General features: G+C 47.8%; 1 non-coding gene across 1 annotated transcript; it reads right to left on the bottom strand.

Moving 5' to 3' along the window:
* Positions 1-4,915: 4,915 nt before the first annotated feature.
* TRNAL-UAG lies at positions 4,916-4,997 on the bottom strand. Its single transcript has one exon. It is a non-coding gene; the product is annotated as a tRNA-Leu (tRNA).
* Positions 4,998-8,665: the final 3,668 nt, after the last annotated feature.

Raw genomic sequence — 8,665 nt, 5'->3', positions numbered from 1 at the left:
CTACGTCCGTGTCCCTCCCTCCAAGCCCTGGCCCTGCCGCTTTTTTCCTCCTCCGGCCTGCCCCGGTTACTGACATGGGCCAAGGCTTACAGCCTCCTCCGCCTTCTAGACCTTCTCCTAGTCTCTACCCAGTTCCGGCCCGCCCCCAGATTCTCCCCGGTTCTGGTTTCGCCCCCTTTCTGGTCCTCCCCGTGCGCTGGAGCCCACCCCTTGGCTTCTCCTTTTGGGTCTGGCCTTGCTCCTCCCTCTGGGTCCAGTCCCGCCCTTCTCGAGTGTAATTGGGTCCTGGCCCTGCCCCCTCCCTCTCCGGCTTCACCCCTTTTCAGGTCCGCCTCCTGGGTGGGTTCTCCCCAGAGCCTGGCTGCCGCGTCGCTATGGGCTAATACAGGCTGGGGTGGAGTTGGTATGAGTTTGCGCCGTCGGCTGCTGCTCTGTCTGGTAACACTGCTTTCGATCCACCCCGACCCAGTGTTCTGGGCTTCTCATTCACACAGATCTGTGTTGACAGCCAGGGCTTGGGGGAAAACCAGGATCCAAGCTTCTGCCGAGCCCGACTTGGCCTTTTTGGGTTCCTGTCTGAGGATGACAGCACATTAAGCACAGATTTTAGTACCAGAAAGAGCATCAAAAAAAAAAAAAAGAAGAACTTTTAAAATAATTGGATGTCTCGATGAAGTACCAATAAAGCTATAATGGGAAAAATAGAGTTTAGTTGGTTTCATTTTATGATTTAGTACTGTTTCTATTTACTAATTAGAGGTAGTGGTGATCACCGTAATCTTTAAAGTTTAAGGTCACAAAGCTTCTTAATCTAGCCCTGCTCTCCACAGAAACTTCGCCCCCTATCATCTTGGTGTCAGTTATCAGTTGTGAGTACCAAGACATCAGTGTGTCAGTACAACCAGTTATAGATCATAATATGCACACGTGGGACTGGCAGAGAAGAAAAGCATCAGAAGCCTGAGGTGGAGGGGATGGAATGGGCTCATCAGAACCAACATGGCCACAGCAGCGTATGTCCCACTCTGCTGAACAAGGTGGGCAGTTTGGGAAGGAGCTAAAAAAAAAATGTATGCTCCTCTCTGCTAGGCTGAATTGTAGGTGTGTATATAATTTTTGAAAGATCAGGCCGGGCGCGGTGGCTCAAGCCTGTAATCCCAGCACTTTGGGAGGCCGAGACGGGCGGATCACGAGGTCAGGAGATCGAGATCATCCTGGCGAACACGGCGAAACCCCCGTCTCTACTAAAAAAATACAAAAAAAACAAAAAAACAAAAAAAAAAAACTAACAGGGCAAGGTGGCGGGCGCCTGTAGTCCCAGCTACTCGGGAGGCTGAGGCGGGAGAATGGCGTAAACCAGGGAGGCGGAGCTTGCAGTGAGCCGAGATCGCACCACTGCACTCCAGCCTGGGCGACAGAGCGAGACTCTGTCTCAAAAAAAAAAAAAAGAAAGATCAATAATAATCCTTTATGTCTGTTTAATGCTTGACAGTGTGAAAGGGCTTTCATCTATATGATCTTATTTAATTCTTAGAGCCACTCTTAAATAGGATTTATTATTCTCATTTTATAGATGACGGAAACTGGGGCTTTGTCTCATTCCAAAGAGCAGAGGAGGGTGGGGGTTTCTGTTCTACAGCTGGGGGAATTTGAAGGAGCACCACCTAAGCCCCCACTGGCCTAAACACAACACGTGGTAACTTCTATTTTTCTACACCCTGGCCATGCCAAGGCTTGCGGTTGAACTCTGGGATTGGTCTCGTTCTCTCAGAGCCACAAACCTCGGACCATTTGAAGCTGGCAGTCCTGGGGCTTCCTTTCCTCTCGATAACATGCTTACATCCAAACTCACTTCCTTCCTCTCTTTCTTCTCCCTGCTAATCCTGGGAAATCTATTCTTCGAGCAGGAAAAACAGTGTCACACTGCTCACATTATTTTCTAGATCTTTTGACTAGTGCCAAACCTCAGCTTTTGAAAACCCAAAAGCCAAGAATCAATTTATTTGTTTTCTGGATTTGTCCAACTCATCTATTCCCTAACACTCTGGAAGCAGGATGTCTAAACCCTGGGCATGGAGACAACATGGATCACTATGTCAAGAAAGCGTTTTTCCTTTCAAGCCTCTTTATCCAATGGAAAAGGAGGTGGCATCCCCACCCAACAGAAAAACTGAATCACTGTAAGAATTTTTGAGACTGCCCAGACCACTAGCCGTGAGGTTCTGAAAGGGCAAGTAGGAGGTTCTAGCTTGGAGACACTAAGGAGAGGCATCACAAATGCAGGAAATAGAGTTGTCACAGCGGGCAGCCCAAGGTGACACAGTCGATTTGAAGGAACCATCAAGACGAAACTCATAAGCTTTCCATTATGGGTGCTAAAGCTATTCCCCATTGTAAACCCAATGCCAGGCATCTAAAAAATCCTCAAGTCTCTCTCATCTTGAAAATATCTTCCCAGCAGGGCGCAGTGGCTCACACCTGTAATCCCAACATTTTGGGAGGCTAAGACTGGAGGATTGCTTGAGGTCAGGAGTTCAAAACCACCCTGGGTGATATGGTGAGAACCCTGCATCTACCAAAAAAAAAAAAGTAATTAATTAATTAATTAGCCAGATGTGGTAGCACCCAGGAGGCTGAGGCAGGAGAATCACTTGAGTCCAGGAGTTTGAGTCTGCAGTAAGCTATGATTGCAGCACTACACTCCAGCCTGGGCAACAGGGCAAGACCCCATCTTAAAAAAAAAAAAAAAATCCTCCTCTGATTCCCCCATTTCCCCTCCCACAACTCTTCCTTTTGCTTCTCCTCTTCAAAATCAAATTTTGTGATGAATTGACCATATTTATGTTTCCATTTCTTCTCCTCAACCCATTCCAAAATGACTTTAAGATCATCAATGATCTTGTTCATAAATCGTAATAGATATTTTTCAGTCTTTATTTTGCCAGTCCTCTTAGCTGTGTTCAACATAGTTGACCGCCCCCTCCTTCTTGATCCACTCTTCTTGGTCTCTATAAGACCACACCTGTTTTCCACATATATGGCTGGCCTTTCCCGTCTCTTTCACGTCTCTTTCACTGGCTTTTCTTCCACTGCCCTCCCTTTAAGATGATGTCCCTCGGCACTCTGTCTTGTCCCCTCTTCTCCTTCTGCAGGCTCTTTCTGGGTGAGTTCATCCCTTCCCATGGCCTCAGTCTCTAATACCTCCCAAATCTGTATCATTTCCTTGGAGTGCCTCTTGACCTCCAGAAATCTATGTCCAACCTCCTACTCAACCCCATATCCCACAAGAATCTCCAACTCAATGAAAATCAAATTGAAGTCATCATCTCCCACAAACCTGCTTTCCATTTATCCCCTGTTCCCTCCCAGGGAGAGGAGAAGCACAACTAGCCATCGAATGACCCAAACCCAAATCCTGGGCATCACTTTTGACATGATCCTCTTCTTCTTGACATGCTCATCAGTGGATTATGTCAACTCTGTCTCTAAAATGTCTCCCTGACTCACTCCTCCTGTCCCGCACCCGGCCACTATTGTGGTACAAGCCACTGTCCTTTCTCCTAGACAATTGTAATAGGCATTGAATGGGACCTCCTGTCCCTGCTGCCAGTGGGAACTTTCTTTTCTTTTCTTTTTTTTTTTTTTTTTTTTTTTTTTTGAGACAGAGTTTCACTCTATCGCCCAGGCTGGAGTGCAGTGGCGTGATCTCGGGTCACTGCAACCTTTGCCTCCCTGGTTCAAGCAATTCTCCTGTCTCAGCCTCCCAAGTAGCTGGAATTACAGGCGTGCACCACCACGCTCAGCTAAATTTTATATTTTTAGTAGAGACGGGGTTTCACCGTATTGGCCAGGCTGGTCTCGAACTCCTAACCCCAGGTGACCCACCCACCTCCGCCTCCCAAAGTATTGGAATTACAGGTGTGAGCTACCACGCCCAACCGGTGAACTTTCAAATTTCAAATTGAAACATGCCACTCTCTAGCTCAAAAGCCTTTCATGGTTTCCCATTGCCCTTGGGAAAGGACCAAGTTCAAAGCCTTAACTCGGCATTCATGGTCCTCTTTGCCTATCTCTTCAGCCTCACCTGTTGCCAATACTCCACCACTCTCTGTGCAGCTGCCCTCAATTGCCTTCACAGCGTCTCAGCCTTAGCAGACTCTCGTCCTTTAGGAGTTCCCTCTTTTTGGAAATCCTCCCCACTGAGTCTTCACTTGGCTAATCTCAATTTCAGGCCCCAGCTAAATGTCACTTCGTTGCTTCTCAGGGGCCAGGTTAGCATGCTGTACTGCCTAACACTTCACAGTTCAACAACTGTTTATAAATGAGGACCCCTAAATCAAGCCTGAAAACCAAGTAAGAGGTGAATCAATGAAGCAGAGACCTCAAGGTTGGCACCCCCATGTATGGCCAGACCCCTGCTACTCCAGGGTCACCTGGCAACAGAGGTTTATGGGGTCCCTGGAGCCCTCTAAAGTACATGGAGCAGGCCAGAAAGGGAACCCCCCCCGCCAATTCCCTAACTCAGGTCATGATTACAACCACCCTCAACTAACCCTGGGAAGACCCAGACAGGCTGTTGGGAACTTTTCAAGCTAGCTCTGACGCTTTCCCCCGGAAATGGAGAGCCGTGTTTTGTTTTTTGTTTTGTTTTGAGGGAGCTGGATGGGTAGGTGAAAGAGAGGTTTGTATTGGGCTAGAGAGTGAAAGAGCCTGCACTGCAGTTTCTGCCTTTTCTCTTCCCTTCCCACTTCCACTAAAAAAAAAAAAAATCCATTATAAGCAATCTAAAGCTTAAAAAAAGACATCAGAAAGGAGAAAAAAGGAAGAGAGGTTGGAAAAGGACTACATAGAGGACTACATAAAGAGATGGTTTACGGATGGAAAAAAGAAAAAAAGAGTGAAGCTCTCTGGGTTGTGGCAGCGGTGGGATTCGAACCCACGCCATCGAAATGACTGGAGCCTAAATCCAGCGCCTTAGACCACTCGGCCACGCTACCTCCCGGTCGAATACGCCTCGCTGCAGAGTATATTAGGGTGATGACGCAGGCGCCCCGCCCTCAAAGTTTGCGCATGCTCAATATGGAACCGGCGTCTCCTGCATCGCTCAGGGAGCCTTGGAGTCACAGTGCTCTCGTGATCAGCAATATTAAACACACTAGGAATGCACTATTAAAATGAAGAGGGCCTAATTATCAAACATTAATATTTTTAATATTAAATCCTAACATGTTTGTTTGGGTTTGAGTTTTCCTTGGGCGTGATCTTGCCTTCAGCCACGCAGGGGCGCTCCCGCGCTGCCGCTTCCTCCGGGGTGGGCCGGGGTCTTGCGTGGAGCCCCAGTTTGCACCGAATCAAGCTGGGTCCCCAACCTACGGACGCTCTGTCCAGCTCAAGGCTCCTCTGTAGCCCTACGTGGCCTCATGGCCTAGCCTTTGCCCTCGCGATGTAAGAATCAAGAGTTCAGCGGGGAAAACCATTGAACGTTGTTACAGATTCTTTGCAGGTGTGGGCTCCTTCCATATCAAACTATTAAGCTTTCATAAGCTGTGCGACCCATTTTACAGGGGAGAAAAATAGAGATGCTAAGTAACTAGCTTCGGGTGCCCCAGCCAGCCGACATTCCCCAGCCTCCCAAGACCCTTGTTCGTACGTGCAAAGGATTTTAGTGTTTTTTAGAAAAAAAAATGCAATAAATGTAGAGTACAACCTAGCAAAATTCCATTTTCCATCATCTCGAATTATTACTAACATTTTGCATATTAGCTTCATTTTTTTTTTTTTTTTTTTTTTTTGAGACTGAGTTTTGCTTTTGTTGCCCAGGCTGGCCCGCAATGGCGCAATCTCGGCTCACTGCAACCTCCGCCTCCCAGTTTCAAGCGATTCTCCTGTCTCGGCCTCCCAAGTAGATGGGTTTACAGGTGCATGCCACCACGCCCGGCTAATTTTTGCATTTTTAGTAGAGACGGGGTTTCCTCATATTGGTCAGGCTGGTCTCGAACTCCTGACTTCAGGTGATCCACTGGCCTCGGTCTCCCAAGGTGCTAGGATTACAGATGTGAGCCACCGCGCTTGACCTCAAATTTTTAAAATTAAATTTAAAATTAAAATGAATACTCTAGATAAAATTCAAGTCTCCTTTGATGTCCCCAAGTTCTATTCCCCCTTCCTTCTCTTTCAGGAGTTTCCCATCTTTTCAGTCTGTATTTTCCTAATTCCACAATCACATACGGTTTTCTATTTCCTTGCACATTTAAGGAAAATGGCAAACAAAAATCCAAGGTTGTAAAGACAGTCTAGTAAGTGGGTGTGGTAGTCTGTATAATGACCCCCTAAAGATGCCGACACTGAACCTGTAAATATGTTACCTTCCGTGGCAAAAGGGGCTTTTGCAGTTGTGATTAAATTAAGGATCTTCTGACCGGGAGAGGAGCCTGGATTATCCAGGTGGTCCCAATGTAATCACAAGAGTCCTTATAAGAAAGAGACAGGTGGCCGGGCGCGATGTCTCATGCCTGTAATCCCAGCACTTTGGGAGGTCGAGGCGGGCAAATCACTGGAGGTCAGGAGTTCTAGACCAGCCTGGCCAACATGGTGAAACCTCGTCTCTACTAAAAACACAAAAAATTAGCCCGGCGTGGTGGCATGTGCCTGTAATCCCAAGTATTCAGGAGGCTGAAGCAGGAGAAGCACCTGAACCCAGGAGGCCAAGGTTGCAGTGAGCTGAGATCGCGCAACCGCACTCCAACCTGGGCAACAGAGCAAGATTCCATCTCAAAAAAGAAAAAGAAAGAGGCAGGAATTCGAGGAGGTATGAGGATGAACCAGAGGTCCCAGTGATGTAGCCAGGAGCCAAGGAATGTTGGCAGTCTCTGGAGACTGCAAAAGGTAAGGAAATTAATTCTCCCCTAGAGGCACCAAAAAGGGAACACCAGGTGTCTGACACCTTGATTTTAGCGTTTCTGACTTCCAGAACAGTACCACTATAAATCTGTGTTGCTTTAAGCCACTAAATTTGTGTTTTGTTACAGCAGCAATAAGAAACTAATCGAGTGGGTAAACCCATGGGCTTGGGAATGAAACAGTCTGAACTCCCATGAGCTATGTGATCCTGGAAAAGTCGCTTCTCTCTGGGCCTCAGTTGCTCATCCCTGTAATGGAGTGATACTGATAGTATCTACCACACAGGATTTGCTGTGAGGATTAAACTCATTCATTCTGCAAATGTTTCATGAGCACCTACAATGTGTCAGGTACTGCTCTGGTCATATCAGAGAATAAAATCAATACAGATTAAATGTGGTAATTCGGCCAGGCATGGTGGCTCATGCCAGTAATGCCATCCTTTTGGGAAGCTGAGGTGGGAGGATCGCTTGAGGCCAGGAGTTTGAGGCTACGGTGAGCTCTGATCATACCACTGCACTCTAGCCTGGGTGACAAGAGAGATCTTGTGTCTGAACATGTGCCAAGCATTTAGATGAATCTCTGGCACATGTGAGAGGGGTGACAGTGATGACTTTGTTCTCTCCCGGTATCTGGAGGGTTCTCACCACAAGGGTTCTTTTTGGTTTTTGTTTTGTCTTGTTTTGTTTTTTTAAGACAGAGTTTCGATCTTGTGGCCCAGGCTGGAGTGAGATGGCACGATCTTGGCTCACTGCAACCTCCACCTCCCAGGTTCAAGGGATTCTCCTGCATCAGCCTCCCGAGTAGCTGGTATTCTAAGCACCCATCACCAAGCCCAGCTAATTGTTTTTGTTTTCTGTATTTTTAGTAGAGATGGGGTTTTGCCATGTTGGCCAGGCTGGTCTCAAACTCCTTGACCTCAGGTGACGCCCCCCACCCCCCCCCACCCCGCCTCAGCCTCCCAAAGTGTTGGGATTACAGGAGTAAGCCACTGTGGCCTGGCAACCACAAGAGTTCTTATCCAGGCACTGGCCACTTGGTGGTATTCCACGTACATCTCTCCAAACCCCCTGCTTCAAGTAGGGGTTCTCTCCCAGGATGATACTGGGCCCTGCTAGGAGGTCAACTCCAGGAGGGCAAATGATGGTGTCTTGTTCATTCACTGCTGTATCCTCAGGACCTAGAACAGTGTTGGCAGCAGGAATATTCCTTGAAAAAAATAGTTTTGCATTCTTGGTTAAGTCCACTCCATCTTGCCACGTGAACTTAAGAGTCAGAGACAGATGCTTTCGGCTGGAGCTGCCCAGCATAAGGTCTCAGAGAACTTTTGTCTGGATTTGAGTTTCAGCAAGGAACACTCGTTACTTTTGCAAAAGTTGTTTTGTGACTTGTGACTTGCCCTCTGTGACCACAAGAAGGAAGCAGCGTCCCCTTTAGGTAAATTCCCCTACGATTGCTCAAAGCATCTTCGGGCAGTGGACCATCTGCCAACAGCATCACGTCCCCTAACTCTGTTTCTGATCATTTTATGCAAGTCAGCACCTGTCCTGCACCTACTAGACCGTATCAGGCAAAAAACAGGCCTTGCAGGCTCAGGGAGGGGTTTCTGGAGCTGCTCAGAACCCTTGTGCTGGAGCTGCTTCTCTAACAGAATGAAAATCCAGTGGTGGAGCCAGGCACCGCCCGGTGGCTCCTGCCTATAATCCCAGCACTTTGGGAGGCCCAGGCCGGCGGATCACCTGAGGTCAGGAGTTCGAGACCAGCC

Source organism: Trachypithecus francoisi, unplaced genomic scaffold (genome assembly GCF_009764315.1).
Source record: "Trachypithecus francoisi isolate TF-2019V2 unplaced genomic scaffold, Tfra_2.0 Lachesis_group10, whole genome shotgun sequence".
NCBI classification, from domain to species: Eukaryota; Metazoa; Chordata; class Mammalia; order Primates; family Cercopithecidae; genus Trachypithecus; species Trachypithecus francoisi.
This window is presented reverse-complemented; position numbering and strand designations above follow the sequence as displayed.